Genomic DNA, 25,871 nt, shown 5'->3' with positions numbered 1-25,871 from the left:
GGGTGTGTGTAGGGGTGTGTGTGTATGGTGTGTGTGTATGGGTGTGTGTGTATGGTGTGTGTGTATGGTGTGTGTGTATGGTGTGTGTGTATGGGTGTGTGTGTATGGTGTGTGTGTAGGGGTGTGTGTGTATGGGTGTGTGTGTATGGGTGTGTGTAGGGGTGTGTGTGTATGGGTGTGTGTGTATGGTGTGTGTAGGGGTGTGTATATATGGGTGTATTAGTGTGTGTGTGTGTGTGTGTGTGTGTGTGTGTGGTTGGGGGGGACTCTCAATGTCCACCTGGATGTAACTCCATTGGTGGCCCACCCTGGGCTTGCTCTGAGGTTTTCTGCCCCATGGTGGTGACAGGGTGAGCTGGCATCTCCTTCCCAAGGCACCGTGGGGCACTCTCCATCTGTCTCATGGTCACTATTTCATTCTTGCCTCCGTTTCACCCTCTTGCTTCTCTGATGTCCCCAGGGCTGGGGAAGGACCAGGGAGCCATTGGTCCCTGGTCCTTCCCTGCATTTCTGCAAGTGGGAAGTTGGCACTCTGGCTTTCCTTTCTATTCTGTCTCAGTTGTGACTTTCAAGGGACTCTTTGTCTCAAGTGGTACTTTCTTTCACAGATGTGGGCAAAATGTGGCGGTAGGCACACTGTTTCTGAGCCCAGAGCGTCTGTGCTGAAGAGGGAGCGGAAACAGAGCTGTGCAGTGTCAGCCAGGCCAGGGCGACTCTGGGGACCAGAGCAAACACTGTGAGTAGGGTCATCTTCCTTTCACACTCCTGGTGACTCTACCTTGAGCGAGGGGGACCTGGGGAGCACTGGTGGGTGAGGCATGGGAGAAAGTGGTCCAGGGACAGGCTGGGCTCAGGAGAAGGATGCAGCTTCAGGGCTGGACCCCCAAGATCCAGCCCTTCCCAGCTCAATACTGAGAGGGTTATGGGAGCAGCCTTAGCGAGACCAAGGAGCTGAGAGAGGAGGAAGGAGCCTCTAAGACCCCAGAGGCAGATGGCATGCACAGTGAGGCCGTTCCGGGCCTTCATTTCGTCCATCTATTTGGCCATCTGCTTTTTTTAACTTAGCAGTGGGAGCCTGGTGGGCTGCCATCTATGGGATCGCACAGAGTCGGACATAACTGAAGTGACTTAGCTTGGCTTAGTTTAGTGTAGTTTTGGCTGTTCTGGTCTCATTGCTGTGTGGACTCTTCATTAGTTGTGGCTGTCAGCTCACTCTTAACCACTGAGCCACCAGGGAAGCCCTTCTGCTTCCTCAATAAATATTTTTATTTTTATTGGAGGCTAATTATTTTACAATATTATATTGGTTGGTTTTGCCATACATTGACATGAATCCGCCCCGTGAGGGTGGGATGGTTTGGGAGGATGGCATTGAAACATGTATATTATCATATGTGAAACAAATCGCCAGTTCAGGGTCGATGCGTGTTACAGGATGCTCAATAAATATTTATTTGGGCACCTGGCAGGTACTGTTTGGGATGCTGAGGGTAATGCATGAACAGGACACTTCACGACTCTGCCTGATGGAGCTGGCATCTAGTGGTGGTGATGGTGGTGGTGGTGGGGTACGGCGTGCAGAGCCACGCAGTGTTGGCGGGCCCCAGGAGCAGAATCCTGTTTGTCAGGGAGAGGATGACCAGGGTCCTGGCGGAGAACTCAAGTACTGGATGGGAAGCCCCTTGAACTGCAAGCCCAAAGCCCCTTGAGCTTCGGGCAGACTGTATATCTGTCCTATCTGTCAGTAGCTCGTGGCATGGTAGGTGTTCATACTTGTGCCCACATCCACTGACTGACCAAACTCTAAGGCAGGAGCTTCGTGGCCCAGACCGAGAGGGTGGGGCAGCGATTGACTCCGTGGGTGCATGAGACCCAGGCTTCTTAGACACCTGGGCCAGTAAGGCCAAGACTGCTTCTAGATCCCAATACTTCTCTGTCCTGCTCAGTGAATATCCAGAAACTGGGACAGAGCCTTCAGGAAGAGGGTATTAGAGCTTCTGATATTGAAGGAAAGGGTCCCCAAGAAGGCAGAGTCTGACTCCTACGCCTCACTCCCCATGTGAGAGAAGGTCAGCCCTGGGATCCAACCCTCCCCAAATGGTCCACATGCTGACTGCCACTGTGTCCCCACTATAGACTGACTCTTTGGGTCACTCCCCGATTCTAAATGCCCAGCACGTTAAATACTAATGCCCAATGTGATGGAGACTGCAAAGAGATCAAACAGTCAATCTTAAAAGAAATCAACCCTGAATATTCATTGGAAGGACTGAGGCTGAAGCTGAAGCTCTAATAATTTGGCCACCTGATTCAAAGAGCTGACTCATTTTAAACAACCCTGTTGCCAGGAAAGACTGAAGGAAGAAGGAGAAGAGGGTGGCAGAGAATGAGATAGTTAGATAGCATTGCTGACTCAATGGACATGAATTTGAGCAAATTCTGGGAGATAGTGGAGGACAAAGAAGCCTGACATGCTGCTGACAAAGAGTCAGTTCCATTCAGTCGCTCAGTCGTGTCCGACTCTTTGCGACCCCATGAATCACAGCACGCCAGGCCTCCCTGTCCATCACCAACTCCCGGAGTTCACTCAAACTCATGTCCATTAAGCTGGTGATGCCATCCAGCCATCTCATTCTCTGTCGTCTCCTTCTCCTCCTGCCCCCAATCCTTCCCAGCATCAGAGTCTTTTCCAGTGAGTCAACTCTTCGCATGAGGTCGCCAAAGTATTGGAGCTTCAGCTTTAGCATCAGTCCTTCCAATGAACACCCAGGATTGATCTCCTTTAGAATGGACTGGTTGGATCTCCTTGCAGTCCAAGGGACTCTCAAGAGTCTTCTCCAACACCACAGTTCAAAAACATCAATTCTTCGGCGATCAGCTTTCTTCACAGTCCACACCCACACACGACCACTGGAAAAACCATAGCCTTGACTAGATGGACCTTGGTTGGCAAAGTAATGTCTCTGCTTTTTAACATGCTGTCTAGGTTGGTCATAACTTTCCTTCCAAGGAGTAAGCGTCTTTTAATTTCATGGCTGCAATCACCATCTGCAATGATTTTGGAGCCCAAAAAATAAAGTCTGACACTGTTTCCACTGTTTCCCCATCTATTTGCCATAAACTGATGGGATCAGATGCCGTAATCTTAGTATTTTTGAATGTTGAGTTTTAACTCAGCTTTTTCACTCTCCTCTTTCACTTTCGTCAAGAGGCTCTTTAGTTCCTCTTCACTTTCTGCCATAAGGGTGGTGTCATCTGCATACCTGAGGTGATTGATATTTCTCCCGGCAATCTTGATTCCAGCCTGTGCTTCTTCCAGCCCAGCGTTCCTCATGATGTACTCTGCATATAAGTTAAATAAGCAGGGTGACAATATACAGCCTTGACGTACTCCTTTTCCTGTTTGGAACCAGTCTGTTGTTCCATGTCCAGTTCTAACTATTGCTTCCTGACCTCTGGTTTCTAAAGAGGCAGGTCAGGTGGTCTGGTATTCCCATCTCTTTCAGAATGTTCCACAGTTTATTGTGATCCACACAGTCAAAGGCTTTGGCATAGTCAACGAAGCAGAAATAGATGTTTTTCTGGAGCTCTCTTGCTTTCTCCATGATCCAGCGGATGTTGGCAATTTGATCTCTGGTTCCTCTGCCTTTTCTAAAACCAGCTTGAACATTTGGAAGTTCACAGTTCACGTATTGCTGAAGCCTGGGTTGGAGAATTTTGAGCATGACTTTACTAGCGTGTGAGATGAGTGCAATTGTGTGGTAGTTTGAGCATTCTTTGGCATTGCCTTTCTTTGGGATTGGAATGAAAACTGATCTTTTCCAGTCTTGTGGCCACTGCTGAGTTTTCCAAATTTGCTGGCATATTGAGTGCAGCACTTTCACAGCATCATCTTTCAAGATTTGAAATAGCTCCACTGGAATTCCATCACCTCCACTAGCTTTGTTCGTTGTGATGCTCTCTAAGGCCCACTTAACTTCACATTGTCTGGCTCCAGGTGAGTGATCACGCCATCGTGATTATCTGGGTCAGACATGACTGAACAACAGCAACAAATGTGATGGTTTTGCAGGATGATGGTATTAGAGTCTTTGGCGGGGTGACTGGGTCATGAAGGGAATAGAGCCCTTATGAATGAGGCCCCAGAGAGCTCCCTTGCTCCTTCAGCCACTCAGGGGCATGGGGGAAAATTGGCCATCTATGAACCAGAAAGTGGGCCCTCACCAGACACCAGGTCTGCTGGAACCTTGATTTTGGACTTCCAACCCTTAGAGCTGTGAGAAACAAATGTCTGTTGTTTCTCAGACACCTGTTTTTGGTATTTTTTTAGAGCTACCCCCGGGGACTGAGGCAGTGACCTTGGGCAAGTTCCTTCACCTTTTTGTGTGTTAAGTTGCTTCAGTTGTGTCCAGTTCTTTGCGACCCCAGGGACTGGAGCCCACCAGGCTTCTCTGCCTATGGGATACTCCAGGCAAGAACACTGGAGTGGGTTGCAATGCCCTCCTCCAGGGAAATCCTCCATACCCAGGTATTGAACTCGCGTCTCTTATGTCTCCGGCATTGGCAGGCGGGTTCTTTACCACTAATGGCACCTGGGAAGCACCTCTTTAGCCCTCAGTTTTCTTCTTGAACCTCAAACTAGATGACTCCGGTGGTGACTTCTCCAGCCCTGAGATTCCCAAGTAGAGCAGGGACACCCATCTTTATGCTCCCGGTCCACCCTTCCCCATCCTAGGAGCCCCTGGATGGAGCACTCATTACGCCTCTGACACGTGATTGAAAAGTGCAATTTGCAGCCTAAGCTTCCCCATGCGCCCTTCCTGCTGTTGATTCACAGCTCAGAGTGGGTCGACTGCCAAGTCAGGTAATCAGGAGGTAATAGCCTGGTATCGGATGAATCCCCAGAGCTGGCAGCCCCGTCTGGAAAACTCCATCCCATGCCTCCTACGCCATTCACGACCAGGAAAATAATTGTGTAAAGCAGGCTGGCTCGGATCAAACCCAGCCTGACAGGGTGTGGTGTAAGAATTGCCAGTGCCCTGGCCTGATGTGGTTATTAGAGCCTTGCTTGGGGGCAAGGCTGCCCAGAGCACCAGGCGTGCTATGATTCATTTGCCCATGCAGATTGGACGCTGTTTCCGAACCCGCGGGGATATCTCTATCGCCGCCTCCTTTCCCTCCCTCTCCCCCATTGCCTGTTGCTGGTTGCCTCCTGCCTTTCCCTGTCCGTCCATCGTTGCTGAAATTCTCGCAAAGTGCTGATTTTATTGAGTGCGACAAGTGGCAGTTCATTAAAAAGTGGGAGCAGATGGGGAACGGATTGCGGAAGAAGATTAATGATGCACACAGACCACTAAATAGGGCCAGGTTTGGGAGTAAACACAATCAGTCGGCTCCCTCCGAGTGGGTAATCCTGCTCTGTCAGATCCGTTCTCGTTAGCCGGCTAACGTCGGAGGGCTCAGGAGAGTTGAGGCAGAGCGCTGCCAGCCTGCCCGGTGGAGCGTGAGGCTGTGCACTGCCTGGACAGGGGAATGGAGGGCAGGGTGATTGGAACCAGGGGTGCTGAGAAGCTCTGTGAGGCTGCGGAACAGAACCCTGCCAGCAGGGAGGTCCGTCTGGGTGTCTGCTAGGGGAGGATTGGGGGAAAACCTGATGACCTCTTCTAATAGTCCTGCTGGCTGGATCTGGGCATGAGAATTGGGCCACCTTAGTTGAAGTTTCCTCTTGAACCTTCAAGATTTGGGCTTCTGAGAATTGCCTGTCTCCACTTAGAGTCTCAGGGAACAGAGGCCTGGCTGTCCCTTCCTGTAACAACCATTTCTGGCCTCAGAACGCCCCTAGACTGACATGAATTTCTGGGCCAAGGTATTGAGCCCTGGATGCAGGAAGAAAGTCTCTCAGAGAGACAAAGTTGAGCTGCCTATCAAGAACACTGCACTTAATAGTCTAAAAAATTCCTTCTAGAGTCACTCTGCCTGGATACCTGACTGTGGTTTGGGACGAAACGGTATGAGGTCACTCCAGACCCAGGTTGGGGGAGGCAGTTACAGAAAGAAAGGATGACCCTTCCTTTGACCCTCTGGAGCTCATGCGTTAATTGACTAAACACTTATTAAGTACCTGTTATGCGCTACAGCAGGGATGATAGTTAGTTGGAGTCTGCACTATCTCCTCTTGCTTTCCCATGGCAGACATCAAACTAGATTACAGCACATTTCCCCACTGAGTTAAGAAGAGTCCTCAGAAGCCTTCTCAACACAGCATCTCAGATAGTGAATAAGGAGCTATTTGCCCTGGAAGGTGACATGAAATCTGTTTCCCGTCCCTATGTTAGACATTTGGGGAAACCCAGAGATTTCTGTTGTAAGACATAAGTTTATGTTGGGGTGAACAGAAATATTTCAAGGTGAGAGTGTTTGGAAAGAGAAATAGCTGATCCTAACGGGAATGGAAGAAAGGGTGATACTCGCATTCATTTGTGCATAAAGGGCATACCCATGCTCGAAGGCATGCAGCCTGTGGCCCCTCGTCCTCTGCCTGAGTGAGGGAGGGAGAGCAAACTGAAGACAGATATCCAGGCCTTCCCTTCCCCATGTGCCAGCTCTCCCCCAGGGATGTCACATGGGGTGTGACTCAGTCTAGAAGTCAAGCCCTGGAAGGCTGACCTGGTGTCCTGGGACAGGGGACTTTGTCTGTCCCCAGATCATTGGGACCAATCTGCTAGGCAGGGGATCACCCTGAGTGGCAGTTCCCTGCAGGACGGGCTTCCTGGGTGTAGCCTCCCATCCTGTGCCCGGTATTTATCTCCTTCTGTGGCTTAGTTCTGAGTCCCTTTGACCTGGTTTCCTCCTGCAGTTGGGTAGCTCTTGACATGTGCTATCAGCCTGTCCACATTGCCAACCCCCATATGATGATGCAGAGCCTACGCTTTTCCCCTGTCAGGTCTGGACAAGGGATTCTGGTCCTCTCAAGCCCTCATTTCCACCCATTCTTCTCCAATCATCCTCTGTAGCTGAGGGTTATCTCCAAGGCTTGACCCCAAGAACAGTGTGGAGCCCTGTAGGAGACCCTGGCTGCTAGGGTAGAGCAGAGTCTCTGAAGCAACTATCTTTTCTCTAGCATCAAAACCAGGTTCTAGCTTCACTCCAAAACTTCTTCTTTCCCCTGTTTTGCTCCTTGGCTCATCATTCTCCCAGGTCCCTGCTCTGACAGTCTCAGAGGTATCGCTGATTCCTGTGCTAGAGGCTACTGCTTGGCCTCCAATAGCCATCTGTCCTTTTGCCCTAGTGACAGATCATGAATGTATTCAAGGCACAGTGGCTCCATCCAGAAGACTCCCTTTCCACCTTTCTTTCCAGCTGGTATTGGCCATGTGCCTAAATTCTGGTCAATGAGAGTAAGAGGAAGTGATGTGAGAGAAAGTGTGAGGGTTCTTTAAAGGGAACTGGCTCAGAGGAAGAGTTTTGCTTTCTCTGTTTCCTTCTTCCTGTTGCCTAAAATGTAGAAACAATGGGAGAAGATTCAGCAGCTATTCAGGTTCATGAAGTCATCTTAGAAATGAACACTGTATGCTAGGATGTTAGAACAGGAAGAGAAGAAGCCTGGGTCCATAGTTATCTAGAGCTGCATGTCAGCCCTGGACTGGCTTCCTCTAGACTTCTTTTAGGGACACGCACTTTATCTTGGGTTTCCGTTATATTCGGCCATACCTAATCCTAGGGGATACACTGCTCTTTCTGTTTTCTGCTCCCTTACTTGGCAGTAGTAAAATCCAGTGGCTCTTTCTCCAATAAACCTCTCTCTTGCAACCTCCTGGTTGCATCTGGTCCTTCCCCCCAGTTCTCACCAAGTCATTACCCAAATCAAATACTTTTATCTTGTAAAAATAAACATTACTTCCCCCGGCATATAAGACCTTCCATCACTGGATTCCTACTTACCTTTCTAGTTATACCTTCTGCGTCCTATGGTTTAACCAAGTTGATTTCCTAGGATCCCCAGACATCCCGTGCTCTCCTGCTTCTCTTCCTTGGTTCTGGTGCTTTTCCGCCTATCAAAATCCTACCCATTATTCAAGCTCATCTCAGAGTCGCTTCCTCCATGAAGCCTTCCCCATGTCTCTGAACTTGGAGTGGTGGCTCTCTCTTGTACTCCCATGGTAGATTGTAGCTCTGAGAGTCCGCCTTTTGACTGTATTGGAGCCCTAATAGGACTGGACTGAGTCTTGTTCATTCTCAAATCCCTGAAACAGACTGGCCCAGGGCCTGCACATAGTAGGTCCTTGGTAAGTGTTGGCTTATCAAAGGGACCCCCACCCCCCATCTCTGGCCTCTGCCCTGCCAAGGGCCCATGCAACTGTGCAGAAGTGCCCTTCTGAGGTGGGGCACTGGCTCAGCCCCCGATTTGGCTCTCCGTCTCACTGTCACTTGGCTGCTTCTTTGGCACTGGCATCCAGGGAGGAGGATGAGTAGGGGCAGGGCCCAGCCTGACAGACAGGTGCTGCTGCCTGCAGAAACAGAGGTGTCAGGGTTGATGGGGGGTAGCTGGGCTGCTCATTAGATCTGCTAAACTACTGTCACAGGCTCGCTCCCCTGCAGTGACAAGGTTCACCCCTCCCTACCTGGGGCCCCCACTTACTCGCCACCCCACACTCTCTCCTGACAGCACTGACCTATTTGTGTGCTGTGCTCACTCACTAAGCCAAAGGCCATTGAGCGTCAGGGCCATCTCTACAGAATACAAGGCCATTTGTCTTCCTGGAAGGACACTTCTCCCCCGCCTGCCGCCCCCCACCCTGGGACTGCTTACAGCTTCTGTCACCCCATGACTGTAGTCAGAAAAGCCAGGGAGAGAGGGCTGGCTTGGGCCAACTTGGCCTTGGATGTGGGTGTGGGGGGGCCTTGGCATCCCTCATGCTTGCGGCAATGAGTTCTACCTAAGTGAAATCTCAATTAAAGCAATAAATCGTTACCAGGATAAAGGGGCTGCAGAGGGCTGAGGTGAACCTGATAGGCTTAGAAATTATAATGATGATATGATGATGTTCATTAGGCCCCTGGGGACCAATGACCAGGAATATCGACAGCCTAGGGGCCACGTGGTTTGCACGGCTGTGTTTGGGAGGATATACATTCCTTGGAGCTTTTGCACACTAATAAAACACAGTAGTAAAGCAAGTAAAAGTATAGTCACTGAAGATAAACTGTCAGGCTTCAAATCCCAGGTTAAGTTCACTAGTAACTGCGCTCCAGCATGTTTCTTCAGTTTTCTGGATCTCAAATTTCATTATCTGTAAAATGAGCATTGACAGATCTCTTGTGCAGATTATATAAGATGCTGTAGGTAAAGCACTCAGCAGAGTTTCAGCGTGTAGTAAATGCTTATTAAGCTACGATTGTTCTTGCTCAGTTGCTTAGTTGTGTCCAACTCTTTGCAGCCCCATGGACTGTAGCCCGCCAGACTCCTCTCTCCATCGATTCTCCAGGCAAGAATACCGGAGTGGGTAGCCATTTCCTTCTCCAGGGGATCTCTCTGACCCAGAGATTGAACCTGCATCTCCTGCATTGACAGGTGGATTCTTTACTGCTGAGCCACCAGGGAAGGGAAGCCCCAGTAAGCTATGATTATCCACCAGAATATAAACACCCAGAAGACAGGGATCCTATCCATATTGATCTTCTTAACATCCCTAGTGGGGTGTTAGTGAATGCTTATGGAATGACTAAGTGTGCATCTATAGCGTATACTTGGTGAGGACTGGACAATGTCGTCTTCTTTTTCCTATCTCCCATAATATCTGTTAAAAAGCATCCTGCATGCGACAGTTGTTGTTGTCCATCACTAAGTCATGTCTGACTCTTTGCGACCCCATGAACTGTAGCATTCCAGGCTTCCCTGTCCTTCACTATCTCCCAGAGTTTGCTCAAGCTCATGTCCATTGATTCGATGATGCCATGCAGCTATCTCATTCTCTGTCACCCCCTTCTCCTCCTGCCTTCAATCTTTCACAGCATTTGGGTCTTTTCCAATGAATCAACTCTTTGCATCAGGTGGCCAAAGTATTGGAACTTCAGCTTTAGCATCACTCCATCCAATGAATGTTCAGGTTTGATTTCCTTAGGATTGACTTGTTTGATCTCTTTGCAGTCCAAGGGATTCTCAAGAGTCTTCTCCAGCACTGCAGTTGGAAAGCATCAATTCTTTGCCGCTCAGCCTTCTTTATGATTCAACTCTCATATCTGTACGTGACTACTGGAAACACCATAGCTTTGACAATATGGGCCTTTGTTGGCAAAGTGATATCTCTGCTTTTTAATATGCTGTCTAGGTTTGTCACTTTGGCCACCTGATGGGAACAGTTAACTCAATGGAAAAGACTCTGATGCTGGGAAAGATTGAAGGCAGAAGGAGAAGAGGGTGACAGAAGATGAGATTGTTGGGTGGCATCACCATTTCAATGGAAATGAATTTGGGCAAACTCTGGGATATAGTGAAAGACAGGGAGGCCTGGAGTGCTGCAGTCCATGGGGTCACAAAGAGTTGTACACGACTATCGACTGACAACAAAGATTTGTCATAGCTTTTCTTCCAAAGAGGAAGCATCTTTAATCTCATGGTCAAGATTGCTGGGAGAAATATCAATAACCTCAGATATGCAGATGACACTACCCTTATGGCAGAAAGTGAAGAGGAACTCAAAAGCCTCTTGATGAAAGTGAAAGAGGAGAGTGAAAAGGCTGGCTTGAAGCTCAACATTCAGAAAACGAAGATCATGGCATCTGGTCCCATCACTTCATGGGAAATAGATGGAAAAACAGTGGAAACAGTGTCAGACTTTGTTTTTTTGGGCTCCAAAATCACTGCAGATGCTGATTGCAGCCATGAAATTAAAAGACGCTTGCTCCTTGGAAGGAAAGTTATGACCAACCTTGATAGTATATTAAAAAGCAGAGATATTACTTTGCCAACCAAGGTCCGTCTAGTCAAGGCTATGGTTTTTCCCGTGGTCATGTATGGATGTGAGAGTTGGACTGTGAAGAAGGCTGACCGCCGAAGAATCGATGCTTTTGAACTGTGGTGTTGGAGAAGACTCTTAAGAGTCCCTTATACTGCAAGGAGATCCAACCAGTCCATTCTAGAGGAGATCAATCCTGGATGTTCATTGGAAGGACTGATGCTAAAGCTGAAACTGCAATACTTTGGCCACCTCATGCGACGAGCTGACTCACTGGAAAAGACTCTGATGCTGGGAAAGGTTGGGGGCGGGAGGAGAAGGGGACGACAGAGAATGAGATGGCTGGATGGCATCACCGACTCTGTGGACATGAGTTTGAGTGAACTCCGGGAGTTGGTGATGGACAGGGAGGCCTGGCGTGCTGTGATTCATGGGGTCGCGGAGAGTTGGACACGACTGAGCGACTGAACTGAACTGACAGTCACCATCAACAGTGATTTTGGAGCCCAAGAAAATAAAGTCTGCCGCTGTTTCCATTTTTCCTCCATCTATTTGCCATGAAGTGATGGGACTAGATGTCATGATATTAGTTTTTTGAATGTTGAGTTTTAAGCCAACTTTTTCACTCTCCTCTTTCACCTTCATCAGGAGGTTCTTTAGTTCCCCTTTGCTCTCTGCTATTAGAGTGGTATCACCTTCTTATCTGAGGTTTTTGATATTGATCCTGGCAATCTTGATTCCAGCTTGCGATTCATCGAGCCTGGCTTTTCGCATGATGTACTCTGCATATAAGTTAATTAAGTGCAAACTACCCCTGCACTTTTGGAAGGTATTTCATTTCATATAATAAAGAATACTTAAAAGATCTTAACTAAATAATATCTACATTTCTAAGATTTCTCAATCTTCCAGAGTTTCTCCTAAGTCCTGGCTAAGTCACTCCCCCCAGAGCTCATCAGTTTGACCCAATATAAGATGCTGTGGGAAGGATTCAGGACTGGATGCTGGGAGACCTAGATCCTGTTCCAAGAGCTTTGATAGTTCTGTTGTTTGATCCTGGGTAAGTCACTTCCCAGTTACTTCGCTCCACCTAGGTAATGACTTGTTTTCTCATCTGTGCCAACCATCTGCCTCCAAGCGATCATTTTCCATGCAGAAGTCTCATCAGAAAAGACCTAGGTGAAGCTCATGGAAAAACCCTCCTCCATTGCAACATCACCTACTTCATCTTTACCCCGTGTATCATCCTTCAGCCAGCTATAGCCTCACCCTAGTGTTGGAGCCTGGAAACCAAGGATGCTTTCTCTGTGGTGTCTAGGGTTTTGTTGCCTTTGAATTCTACAGAAAAGACTTTTTTGTTGCCTTTAAATTCTACTTGTTTTCTCAAATCTCATGGAGTCACCTGCCCAAACTTTCAGGTATGCATGTCCAAGGATGCCTCTGCTCTAAGCTCTCTGCACTCCCAGCTCCCTGGGGACTTCATGGCCCGTGTGATGGGGTGGCTATGAGCCTGGACAAGGCAGGGAGCAATGGGGAGCACCCTGACTTCCCAGGATTAAGCTCTGTAGTGTGACTTCTGGTCAACTACTTTCTAAGTCTGCTTTATTATTGATAAAATAGGGATTATGATAGATACTTCAGAGTGTCCTGTTAAGAGCAAATGAGGTAATGAGAATGAAAAAGAGGTTGCAGGCTGTAATTGCTGGGTGGCAATAAGAGGTGGTAATGAGAGGTGCACGAGATGCTGACACTGAAGGAAGTTGTCCGGCCTCCTGGGGGCGGGGCAGCCCCCTTGGAGCCATCCGCTCGCTCTGATAGAACTTACAGCCTCCTCTAGGCAGCTCCTCCCCATCCCCCAGAGCTCTCTGTTACAGTTTAATCCACCTAATTGAAAGACTGCTGGATCAGGCAGGGAATTTATCAAAGGGAAGGAGAGGAAAGCCTGCTGCCATTTGGCTCTCTATACCTTTGTCCTTTTAAATTCTGGTAGATAATTCCGTTTCTGCATTAAGAGCAAGACTGGGATTTTGCATAAGAAGGAGGGACATGTGGAGGGAAGGCGGAGAGAAAGAGTCGGGGGAGGAGGGCATGAGGCCAGAGACTGGGAGAGAGCTGAGGCTGCTGGGACCCAGGGCAGGCCTGTTAGAGGCTTTCTCGGGCAGGAGAGGCCGTGGCAGTGGCAGAAAGCAGCCGAGGCAGAGTGGGTGAGGCTGGAAGGCGGCACTGCTTGGCTGAGAATGCAGCTTGCTGAGAAAGTCAGGGGATGTGATGCTAGGCAGTTTCAGCTCCTCTGCCTCCCAGAGACCAGGAGGCTCAGGCTGCCCCGGAGCTAGCTTCGACATGCCGCTCTCTGCACAGAAGTCAGCATACGTCTAGGCACTTCTCAAGAGATTCTGCCCCATTTTTAGGGAAAGTGGAGGGGACGGTGGCAGAGGCCTGATCAAGAATTTTTCCAGGAGGATCCAGCCCATCCTGACATAGGGAAAGCATAATGTCCAGGGAGTGGGGGTTCCAGGCATTAGGAGATGAACAGGATGAAGGGGAAACGCAGACAGTGAAAGGGTGGGGTGACACCTAGTGTTTATATAGTGTGTGCGTGCTCAGTTGTGTCTGACTCTTTGCGACCCCATGGACTATAACCCGCCAGGCTCCTCTGTCCATGGAATTCTCCAGGCAAGAATACTGCAGTGGGTTGCCATTTCCTACTCCAGGGGATCTTCCCAACTCAGGGATTGAACCCACATCTCTTGCCTCTCCTGCATCAGCAGGCAGCTTCTTTACCACTGTGCCATGCCGGATACCATTTATGAACTGAAAATTACATCCCAGGAACTCTAAGAGGTTTTATCCAAGGTTATTATCAGTTGCACCTAATGACAGAAGAAACGGCTTTGGAGAAATTCAGTGTGAGCGAGTGGGGTAGGCTGAGGCTCCAAGGGTGGGAGATGAGTGGGCTCAGCACAGAGAAGCTAGGGCAGGCAGGGTCAGTGCAGGCTGAGTGGGACAGATGGGGGCATGGATGAGAAATTCTCTGCAAATAAAGAGCACTGTCCTCTGTATGGCTGGACTCACGTGTTCATGTACCTAGCAGCTTGCCAAGTAGTAAGGCATGGTCCCCACCCTTGAGGACCTTGCAGTTCAGAAGGGAAGGCAGATTAGCACAAGAGCACATGGATAAATATATTGCAATGTAGTGAGTCAGCACTGGGGGTGGGGGGAGGCATGAGCCCGGCACTGTGGGAATCCCGGGGGAAAGCTATTGATTAGTTTCCTGATGATGGGACAGGTGCCAGGAAAAGCTTCACAGAAGAGGTGGAATTGCTCCCATAGAGAGTTGAGAGATTGATTTCTAGGGGGTTGATATAGGTCAGTTTTCTTCCAAAAGAAAGGAAAGTCTGCTGTGTGCTTCAATATGTTATCAGATACAGTTCTCATAGTGGCTCTTGTGAGTCATCATTCTTGCCCCCATTTCAAGAGGGAAATACAGAACCAACAAGGAAATGTGGATTGTGGCTTTTCCACCTCAATCCACTGTCTGAAACTGCTTCATGATAATAGGTCTTCTTGTCCAAAGGGGCATTTGTTTCCTACAAAGGGTCTGTATCAACCAAGAAAAATACCAGCACCTTGGATAAGGCCAAGGGCCCAGTTAGGGTCCAGAACTCAGATATCTGCTGATGTAATCCAGGGCCATGGGCAGGACCTTTCCAAAACCCAGGAACCGTGGCGTGGACACTATCATTTCTAAGATGATATAATTTGGGGTACCAGCGAATCAGCTCACAGACCACAGGGCTGGTCTGTGACTATGGTGTTTGGGTGCAGATCCGCTGAAGCAGAGGGGATTAAGAAATGTGTTTCTGGGAATTCCCTGGTGGTCCAGTGGTTAAGATTTGGTACTTTCACTGTTGTGGCTTGGATTCAATCCCTGGTCAGGGAACTAAGATCCCACATGCCATGTAGCGAGCCAAGAAAAAAAAAATGTGTTTCTGAGGGACTCCAGGCCATTTTGTCCCCATTTTCCCAAAGATATATTGCCTTTTAGAGTCTGGGAGAAGCTTAAAAGACCTTGTAACTTGCAAATATATTAGGAGAATACCATAGGTTAAGTGCATCTTAGAAGGGAATTATGAAAGTTCTGAAGACCCACTGCCCAGGGAGGGTGGGCTGGGGGTCTGCTGGAGTAAGGGGACCTGTGGCAACTGAGGAGCAGCATGGGAGGTCAGGAGTGGGCTGGGAGGAATTTTTGCCTCTGGCTGGAAGCTGTGCTGGAGCCAGGGTGGGATGGAAATCTTGGTCAGTGAATTCCCCATTCCTGGGAATTCCGCAAAAGGCAAGGGCTGTACACATATGCTAGGAGACAGTAGAACTGAAGAACACACCTGTACATACATGCACAGAAATGTATGGAGGACGGGCCTATTTGCACTTTTACTCACATACGTGTTATTGTCTGGTCCTTACAGGATGGTGTCTGAAGGCCAAGAGTGGTGATGATTTTCAGCTTTCTAGGTCTTATGTACTATCTCTTTTCACCATTATTGCCTTATCCCACTCTTTAGACCCCATGGACTGCAGCATGCCAGCCTCCTCTTTTGATCCCGCCTAAAAATCCTATGAGGCAGAAGATATTCTTTCCATTTCTCAGATGAGAAAACTGAGGCACGAGTAGGGTTAAACAACTTGCCCAAGGTTGTAGTGTTAATAGGAGCACAACTGGAACTCAGGGGACCCAGTTCTTTTAATTCCATGTCAAGAGTCTCTTCCACTGCACCTCAGATGAAGCCAATAAATAGTTCCAGCACCCTCACCCCTGTGGCCCAGAAGTACCTCTCAAGGCGCATAAAGAGTCAGCCCAATGGGAGTCTGGCCAATGCATTTGGGAGAATTTCTCTAAAGAGGAAAGACCTTGGAGAAGTTACACTTTGATTTGAATGTTTGTACCTCCTCCGTAGCTGTGTGACCTTGAGCAAATTCATCAGCTTCCCCGAGCCAACATTTTCTCAGTTGCAGGATAGGATGGGAAGAACAAAATCTACCCCACGAATTGTATGAAATAAGAGGAAACATATGAGAACCTAACACAGTGCTCAGAGTTACAGGGGATTGTGTATCTGAATGTCCAGGAGGCCCTGTCCTGTTCCACGAGGGATGAGGTCTGCAAGGCAGATGGTTGTGAGGGTCGGTGGAGTGGAGGCAGTCGGGGAGAGGTGGTGGCAAGGGGACTTTGGAGGGCCTTTGCTGACCTGGGGGCTTGACTTTCTTTCAGACCTCAGAGGACCATGTGGAGATGTCCCATCCAAGCTGAGGCCAGCTCTCGCAGGCAGCGCTCAGGGCTTGTAGGGGGTGGTCTCATGGGTTTTTTTTTCCTAGAACCCAAGGGTAGGTGAAGAGATAACCCCCATACCATGTTATGCTTGGGCCTCTGCCTGCCGTTTCTGCCGTCAGCAAGCAAGACACAGGACCGCTGCATAGGCACCGGTGTGTGTGAGGTTATTATTCCTTTAATGTTTAATGTGCTGAAAAACCATTAGACCCCGAAATGGACAAGTTCTCAGTTGGTAACTTTAATTATTGTTAAGACTCGGTCACGCCTGCTTATTAGCAATTATGCATGGCATCTCCCAGGGTGCTGTGGGCCTTCCCGTTTTTCTTCCTTCTCCTGGGGACGGCAGGTTTGCTGACTGCTGCCTTCAGGTGCCTGCAAAAGCAGCAGTAACGGGTGGTTCCTGTTGCTCCCTCTGTAGCCTGAACTTTTCCCTGCCTGCATGTTCAGTTGTGTCAGACTCTTTGCAACTCCGTGGACTGTAGCCCACCAGGCTCCTCTGTCCGTGGGATTTCCCAGGCAAGAATACTGGAGTGAGTAGCCATTTCCTTCTTCAGGGATCTTCCTGACCCAGAGATCGAACCCACGTCTCCTACATCTGCTGTATTGGCAGGCAGATTCTTTACGTCTGCACCACCTGGGAAGCCCAGCCTGGACTTGCTTAGGAGAAAGGACGGTCATCTGTTTCTTCTCAGAGGGCAGAAAGGGAAGGGCCTTCTAGCACATACTGGGAAAACCTGAGTGGGGCAAACTGCACAGCACAATTCCCCTTACAATATTCTTTTCCTTCTATCACCAACTCCATTTTATAGGTAAGAAAAGTGAGCCTTAGACAGATTAAGTAATAGCTGTCACCTCTTGGTATGCCCAGCTGGTGTGCATCTCCTTCTCACAGAACTGCTCACTGAAACCTTGGACCTGACTACCGTGAAACTACCATATTCCCATCTCCCCACCCCTCTCCTCTCTCTGCCTCCATAGCTGCCTGTGCCAGGCTGGATTCCGGACCCAAGCTGGGCCACCCAGAGGCTGTTTCCTGGAAATGGGAGCCAGGACCCGGTTAGTTGAATGGAGATGGGGAAGGATGGTTGGATGGACACAGAGATGATGGAGAACCAGGAACCTGGGTGGACCAGTTAAAATCGTATACAAAGAAAGCCGGTTTCTAGAGAGCAACACTAGAAATAGATTCATAGAGGCAGAGAGAGAGAGAATATGAGTGTGAAGCCACAGCAAAGAGAATGGGGAACGACAGAAGGTCCACATCCCTGGTTCTTTACCCTGGTTAATTTCCTTACAAGGCCTGGCTCTGCTCCCTCCCCTCTGGCTCCGCTTCCTCCCCTCTGGCTCCCTCTGTATCTTTCTGATAAGATTCCCTCACTTGCTTGAGGTAGCTTCCTATCCCTTAGTAAGCTGAGACAGAACCATCCCAGGCCAGCCCTGGTGGTCAGCTGGAGATTAGAGGGCTTTAGTGTCCATTCAGACTGCTGGGGTCAGCTGGGCTCGTGGAGAACTGTGGGTGCAGCTCTGATTCCAGGCTAGGAGAAGGGGGCAAAGATGAAGCAGCATGTCACCACAGACCACCAGTGATGTCCTTCTTCCCCTGGAGAATCTTCCGGAAGGTCGCCCCAGCTTTCTCCTACCACCCTTTGCCCAACCCAGGAATCCCTGTTGGGATGCTCAGGCGAACGGCTGAGTGATGCCATGTGCTGACAGCCGTGCCTCTGGCCCCAATTTTCAAGGAAGGGAGGGGAGGAAAAACAGAAGGGAAAAAGTGAACATGAGTAATGGGCCTGGAATGAGGCATATGAGATAACACTGAATAATAACGCGTCAAAAACTACAAGATGTATTTTTTTTATTTCCCAGTGGAGTTTCCATTGCACTAATCCATCACTGTAGAGCAGGCAAGATTATGCTTCTCCCAAAAAACTCTGGGAGATAAATGTGAGTAAATTAGGGTTTATTATATTATTTGGGGTGATATAATTTCCAAGCGGGCCCTTATTAAATTACTTCCTTTGGTGCTGACACCTCCAGCCTGGGTCTGTGTACTTTTGCTCCACTTCCCTGTCTGAGGCTGCTTTGTATTTTAATGTCTCTCGTCATTTTTTAGTGGGGGCGGGGTGGCAATGGAGAGAGCTGGAAGGGAGTGCTGAGTCACTGCCGCTGGTCTGAGTTTCATCCTTGCTGGCCTTCCTATGACCACAGAACCACAGCCTCATATAACATCGATGCTAGAAAAATTGTAGGAATACCCAGCCTACAGCCTCATTTCACAGAAGGGGAAACTGAGGTCCAAGGAAGAAAAGTGAGTCGCATTAGGTCACACAAATGGATGGGGACAGAGCTCAGACTGGCACCTCATGTGCTCACTCCCAGGTCACTTCTCGTTCTCTGAATGGGGTCCTTTTGGCTTATCAGTCTTTTTGGCTAAGGACAGTTTCAAGTCCAGTGGCAGAACCCCATGGGATTTAGGAAAATTGGTTGTCTACTGCAAGGTCTTCCTGGTGGCTCAAAAGGTGATGTGAGAGAAGACTTGTGGTCTAGCCTTGGCTTGATCACACAAAGGCTTAGACAAGAGACTTCACCAATCTGAACCTTGGTATTAAGTGTAACATCTTCATAGTAAAAGGATTTGAAGCAGTTTAGTGGTTTTCAGACTACGTTTTTAGCAGTGGAAACTGTTTTGGAACCTTATTTGGAACGCTAACATTTGGCTGACATTGTGCTTACTCAGTCATGTTCGACTCTTCACGACCCCATGGACTGGAGCCCGCCAGGCTCCTCTGTCCATGGGATTCTCCAGGCAAGAATACTGGAGTGGGTTGCCATTTCCTACTCCAGGGGATCTTCCTGACCCAGGGATCGAACCCAAGTCTCTTCTGTCTTCTGCATTGGCAGGCGGATTCTTTACGGCTAGTGCTACCTGGGATAGTTTAAAAAGGAATTACTCTGATTGAAGAAGAGGACTGGTGGTTGAATGGCCCTCCTCTCAGTGTCCCTCCGTCTTCTTCCACCTGGTTTGAAACTACCGGTCTTGTTATTGAACTTGGGTCCATCCGCTCACCACTTGAAAGGCAACGTTAGAGAGACAAATGTTGGTACAAAGGAAAGTTTGCTTTACTTTGGAAGCTGGCAACTGGGGGAGAAGGCGGACTTGTGTCCAAAGGCCAACCACCCTTCTATTGATCAGGGGGCAAGAGCTTTTAAAGGGGAGTTTCAGGGGTGTATATATGGGGGAGGGTGCTATATGCAGAGTGGCAAATCAGGTCCAACAATCATTTTGAAGTTAGTCATGCAGTGGTATGATCAGCATCACTGTGATTGTTTTAAGTACAGTTCATCTTCATTTCGGGGCTTCCAAGGTGGTGCTAGTGGTAAAGAACCTGCCTGCCAATGCAGGAGATGCAAGAGAAATGGGTTTGATCCCTGGGTCAAGAAGATCCCCTGGAAGAGGGCATGGCAACCCACTCTAGTATTCTTGCTTGGAGAATCCAGTGGACAGAGTAGCCTGGAGGGCTGCAGTCCTTGGGGTTGTAAAGAGTTGGACACGACTGAAGCGACTTATCACATGTACACAATCTTCAGTTCAAGGTCAGTTTGTTCCCATTGTTTGAGGCCAGTTCTTGGAATTGTGGCAGTGTATGTCATGGCTACAGTCTGGTCATCTTGTAGTTAACTTCTTTCACCCAGTAGGGGTTTCAATATCTACAAAACAGCTCAAAGGCTATGACTCAGAATGTTTCTATAGTCCTTGAGGAGGAACTAAAGGTCCTTGACTTCGCTTAATGACTAAAATATTATTATTTGGTCTTGTTTGACTGCTTTCATTTGCTTCTGCCTTTTCCTACTTCTCTGATTAAACTTATTCTTTGGCTAAAATTTTTCTGCAGACTACGGGCAGGCAGAGGATGGGGAAACTTGTGGTTCTGTCCTGGGAAGGCCCCATAGGTCCTGCCCGTTGCAGGCCAAGCTTCAGCATCCGACCCTGATTTCGCCCTGCTGTGCCCTCTGGCATTCTCACTGGGTATTGCCCAGTCTCCAGAGATTAATTCCAAGGTCTCTTCCAGCCCTGAGCATCTCTGATCACACTCCACAAGACCCATCCACACAGCCTTATTCTCTTGGTCCCAACAGGTATAATTCCATGAAGCGCAACCTGCTGGTTACTACTTGGTTTTGCTATGTGTCATCTTGGGCAAGTTATTACTGTTATTTTTAATCTCTCTGAGTCTTTCTCATCATCTCTAAAATGGGATAATAATAAATTTGATGTTATAAGGCAGTAGAGTTAAATGAGAATATATGTATAAAACATTTTACCTAGCATGTTGTAAATTACAGTGATTATTATTTTCATTATGAATATTACCACCTGGGTGTTTTTTTAGTGAGGTTTATATAAGAGCTTATTACCACACACAATAGATGGCTAACAAATGGGAAAATGGTAGATGTCTTTTTTATTAGCTATTATGGTAATGGGCACCATGATGGGTGCAGTGGTAAAGAATCCGCCTGCCAATGCAAGAGATGTGGGTTTGATCTCTGGGTCGGAAAGATCCCCTGGAGAAGGAAGTGACAACCTGCTCCAATATTCTTGCCTGGGAAATCCCATGGACAGAGGTGCCTGGTGGGCTACCATCCAAAGAGCTGGACACAACTGAGTGACTCAGCACACATGTGGAAATGGCACCACGGGGAACCAATGATGAAGACATTCTCGGCCCCACTCTCAAGGGGACTCCCAAGTTCTCTTGCCCCACCCAGACATGGGCACGGATGCTGCCCCTACTAGTGTCTGCATAGCTGGGGAGCCTGGGGGAGAAAGTCACGAGCATCATCAAAGAGATCAGCGTGGCTTCAGAGAGGAGGTGGACTGCTCTTCTCTGGCTGCAAGATAAATCACACACGCTGAGTCCTCTAAAACAGCACAAATAAATTCATAGGGACAGAAAGGAGAGATGTGGTTACCAGGGATTGCCGGGAGGGGGAACCAGGAATTACTGTTTAATGGGTGCAGAGCTTCTGTTTGCAAGATGGCAGGCGCTCTGGAAATTGGCAGCGCAGCAATGTAAATGTGCTTAACACCACTGAACTGTATGTCAAAAAGTGGCTAAGATGGTGTGTTTTATGTTATGTGTATTTTACCACAGTTAAAAGAAATGATGAAAAGCTCACACCTCCCCCACCTACCTATTCATGATTCCCCAGATCTGGAGGTCAGAAGCCCAGCTTGGCTCAGAGTATCCACAAGGCTGAATTCACAGTGCTGGCCGGGCTGAGTTCTCATCTGAGACTTTAGAAAAAAATCCATTTCTCAGCTCATTCAGGTTGTTGGCAGCTGTAGGGCTAAGGCCCCCACCTCCTTGCTGGCAACTGGCTGGTGGTCACTTTCAGCTCCCAGGGACTGCTCTCCGGTTCAGTCCATGAGACCTCTTCTGCTGTCAAGCCAACCGTTCATGCCTCTGATCTCTCTGACTTCCCTCCTGGGACGAGTGGGAAGAAGCTATGCTTTTACAGGGCTTAATGATTAGATTAGGCCACCTGAATAATCTCTGTATTTTAAGGTCACTGATTAGGGACTTGAACTACCTCTGCAAAATTCCTTATAGCAACACCTAGGTTGGAGTGCCATTGAAATATCAAAGGGGCACATTTTAGAACTCTGCATACCATGGGAGGTATCCTTAGATTGAGGATTGAAGGATAAACAGAATTTCTCAGGGTGAAGAAGGGCATTGCAGGTAGGGAACCCAGAATGAAAAGTGTGAATGTTTGTGGAGTGGAGTTGCTGTGGTGAGAGGTGAGGTGGGGCTGCGGGGGACCAGGGGAAATGATGAAGCTCCCTGCTGAGCTGAGGGGAGGGGGAGGGCTCTGAGAGTGTTCAAGGGTTGGGGGGAGACCACCTGGGATGGTTTAGGAAGAGGGAGTGACTGAGTGCAACCCACGGGCCCCACTGGACCAGAGCAGTCTGGGAAAAAGCGGACGTGTTCGCCCTGGCCCTGCGTAAGAGGAGCGTGGTTCCTTTGTGCCTTCATTCCGTTATTCTTCACCCATTTAGTAAATATCATGGAGCACCCATGATGTATGCCAGACCTGGGCTTGGTTCTGAGGACACGGTGGTGAACAAGACGGGAAGCAGCCCTCTTCTCTAAGTGCGGCTTAGAGTCTGGAGAGGAAGCAGAGAGGAGGTTCTGTCCAGAGGGGGGTGTGGTGTCAGGAGAGGAGGGGGCACTCTGAGAGCCCTAAGGAGAGCCCCTCATCCTGGGTCCTGGTCGAAGCAGATGGAGCCGGAGCCCCTTGTCCCTGCCTAGGGATCTGAAGGTGGGGGAGTGACAGAGGGCCCATGACGGGCCATCCAGGGGGCATCCTTCTGCCTTCTCTGGGTGGAGGCCTGGGCTGGTGCTGGGAGGAGCCAGGATTGGCTGGAGACACGCACAGTTCTGGGGACAGGGGAGGCAGAGGGAAGTACAAAACTGTTTGATCAGAGCCTGGCCCTTGGGAAAGAGCTGAGTGTCTTTCTGCTGGCAGCCGCAGCAAGAGGTGCAATCATTAGAAGGTGGCATTTTGCATTAAAATTGTTCCCATCAGCCAGTGACATTTTCTTGTTCTTTCTGGTCAGGAGACCTTTCATTGCCACAGATTCAAATGACTCAGGCAACAGGATTTCTTTCCCTCTGGAGGAGAAACCCAGTCCAATCACCCTGGGGTGGACATTCACATTAACTGAGGTTAAAAAAGCAGATGAACTGGTGAACGTGGCGAGGACCAAGGGGTGAGCAAAAGGACACCCAGGAGGACAGGCACGCATGTCTGTGTTCTCTGAATCTGAGCCACCTGGCTTCTGTGATGATGGCCAGCCCTGGGCTGCACACATGCCCGGCTAGTGTGTTCCTTACTGTAGAGACAGAGACCCACACTTAGGTCTGTGTGTGAGTGTGGGCATAGAGCAAAGAAGTGAGCAGGTGTGCACGGGAGCGTATGCACGTGTGTGTGCAGGCAGGCACCCGTCAGCGCCCAGGTGTGTGTGGATGGGTTGACAGGTGGTCTGTCTGAGGTGTGGGTGGTAACTGACTCACCCTTCTGCTCGTCCCTACCTGCCCACTGTCTTCCCATCTCTGTACTGGGTACCACCCCGCGCCCAGCTGACAAGCCCCCAAACCCAGAAGCCCTTTCACTCACATTCAGATTTCTCCTCTTCACAGGGACCTTTTATGACCAGAAAAGCCAAAATCGCTCCCTTGTCCCCTCGACAAGCATTCTCCACTGCGGCACACGCTTCCTTACTTTTCCAGCCTTCTCTCTGATGGAAATTTTCCTGCTGTGTGTCTGTTCGTGATGGCCTCCTTTTGTCCCCTGCAGAATGCAGCTCCCTGAGAGCAGGGCTGGTCTTTCTTCTTCACCTCTCTGTACCCAGCAGCAGTATGCAGCAGGCGCTCAGTCGCTGCTCTGTAGAACGAATGAGGACTTGCTTCCTTGCACTGCCCAGGGGCTGATTTGGGTCTCGGTGGGGGTGGGTATTGCTTCAGTGCAAACACACTGACTCGGAGCAAACTGGCGGGTGAGAGGATGAGTTCCTTGTCATGGAAAGCATTCAAATCAGGCCCGAGTGAATGCTTTTAGCTTCGCACGCCTATGAGTGACCACCGAAGTGGGACCACTGAGGACTGGCCCCGTTTTACTTCCCCAGCCTCACAGCTGTCTGTGTCATGCTCTTTTGTGCTCTCATCAGCACTGCTGCTGTTGTGACCAGGTTGGTGGGTGGGGGGGAAGGTGTTATTCTCTCCTTGCCTGGAAACTCATTCTCATCCTTCGAGCTCTAGGAAGTCGTCTTCAATTCCCTAGGCAGAACCAAGTCTCCGCTTTGTCCCGGCCCCCTGAGCCCTTCCTATGGGCCTCATAGCTCTGAGCACTCAGCATGTTTGCTTGCATACGCCCAGAACAAACCCAAACATCGCAGACAGGGGTAAGACCTAGCATGGGGGTGCCCTGGTGCCCAAGAGATGCTTGGCAGATGTGTGAGCAGGCACGTGATGCATGGTCCAGCGGGAAGGGGGAAAGAGTGCAGCTCCAAGAATAGACTCTCCTGCTCCCTGCCCACTCCCCTCGCCTGCCCTGATTTTGCAGCCATTAGAGGTTAATCCTTTCTGGTGACTCCTGGGTTGAGCTTGAGAGCCTCTGATGCCCCCGGGGAAGACATTAAATGGGTGTCTGTGACCTTAAGCATGTGCTTGGGACACCTCTCCCGAGCTTGGGCCACTGGGCAGAGAGATTTGGGACTCAGGCCACTCAAGACACTTGCAAGGCTCCTCCCTCATAGGAACCAGGTGGACTGTTCTGGGGGAGATTCCAGGAAGAGATAATACTTGCTGAGAGGCCAGGGCTGAGTGGGAACGAAAACTGAGTCCCAGAGACCCTCACTCTCAGTCAACGCTCTAGCAGGGAAACAGAGAATGGGGGCAAGAACAGGGAACAGGACTTTCTGGGAAGATGAGCTTAGATTGATCCACGCTGAGCATTCAGGGCAGCTCAGGCTACCCAAGGTGGGATGAAGTCTTGGGGGTGGGCTCCGGGTGCACGTCGACAGCAGAGATCCTGGGGGAGATGCCTGGGGACAGTTCTCTGAACCTGAGTTCAGAAACTTGTGGTCCCCAGTCTGGTTTTGCTACTTCCTAGGCACACAACACCCCCAAAAGATGTCTTTTTCATTATAGGGGACTGGAATGTAAAAGTAGGAAGTCAAGAAATACCTGGAGTAACAGGCAAATTTGGCCTTGGAGCACGGAATGAAGCAGGGCAAAGGCTAATAGAGTTTTGCCAAGAGAACGCACTGGTTATAGCAAACACCCTTTTCCAACAACACAAGAGAAGACTCTACACATGGATGTCACCAGATAGTCGACACCGAAATCAGATTGATTCTATTCTTTGCAGCCAAAGATGGAGAAGCTGTATACAGTTAGCAAAAACAAGACCAGGAGCTGACTGTGGCTCAGATCATGAACTCCTTATTGCCAAATTCAGACTTAAATTGAAGAAAGTAGGGAAAGCCACTAGACCATTCGGATATGACCTAAATCAAATCCCTTATGATTATACAGTGGAAGTGAGAAATAGATTTAAGGGACTAGATCTGATAGATAGAGTGCCTGATGAACTCTGGACAGAGGTTCGTGACATTGTACAGGAGACAGGGACCAAGACCATCCCCATGGAAAAGAAATGCAAAAAGGCAAAATGGCTGTCTGAGGAGGCCTTACAAATAGCTGTGAAAAGAAGAAAAGTGAAAAGCAAAGGAGAAAAGGAAAGATATAAACATCTGAATGCAGAGTTCCAAAGAATAGCAAGGAGAGATAAGAAAGCCTTCCTCAGTGATCAATGCAAAGAAATACAGGAAAACAATAGAATGGGAAAGACAAGAGATCTCTTCAAGAAAATTAGAGATACCAAGGGAATATTTCATGCAAAGATAGGCTCGATAAAGGACAGAAATGGTATGGACCTAACAGAAGCAGAAGATATTAAGAAGAGGTGGCAAGAATACACAGAAGAACTGTACAAAAAAGATCTTCACGACCAAGATA

At 49.0% G+C, this 25,871-nt stretch overlaps 1 long non-coding RNA gene across 1 annotated transcript in view; it reads left to right on the top strand.

Annotated features, from left to right (window-relative positions):
• The first annotated feature begins 630 nt into the window (after positions 1-630).
• LOC148775554 (uncharacterized) overlaps positions 631-25,871 on the top strand; it is a 36,503-nt gene continuing 11,262 nt past the window's right edge. The window contains exon 1 of the long non-coding RNA XR_016039036.1: positions 631-736. This is a non-coding gene — a long non-coding RNA (uncharacterized LOC148775554). The remainder of the gene's footprint in view (positions 737-25,871) is intronic.

The sequence above is a fragment of the Moschus berezovskii genome, chromosome 14 (assembly GCF_049115385.1).
Source record: "Moschus berezovskii isolate FMDL1 chromosome 14, NW_MosBer_1.0, whole genome shotgun sequence".
In the NCBI taxonomy this organism is placed as follows: Eukaryota; Metazoa; Chordata; class Mammalia; order Artiodactyla; family Moschidae; genus Moschus; species Moschus berezovskii.
The sequence above is the reverse complement of the archived record's forward strand: the minus strand, read 5'-3'. Positions and strand labels throughout refer to the sequence as shown.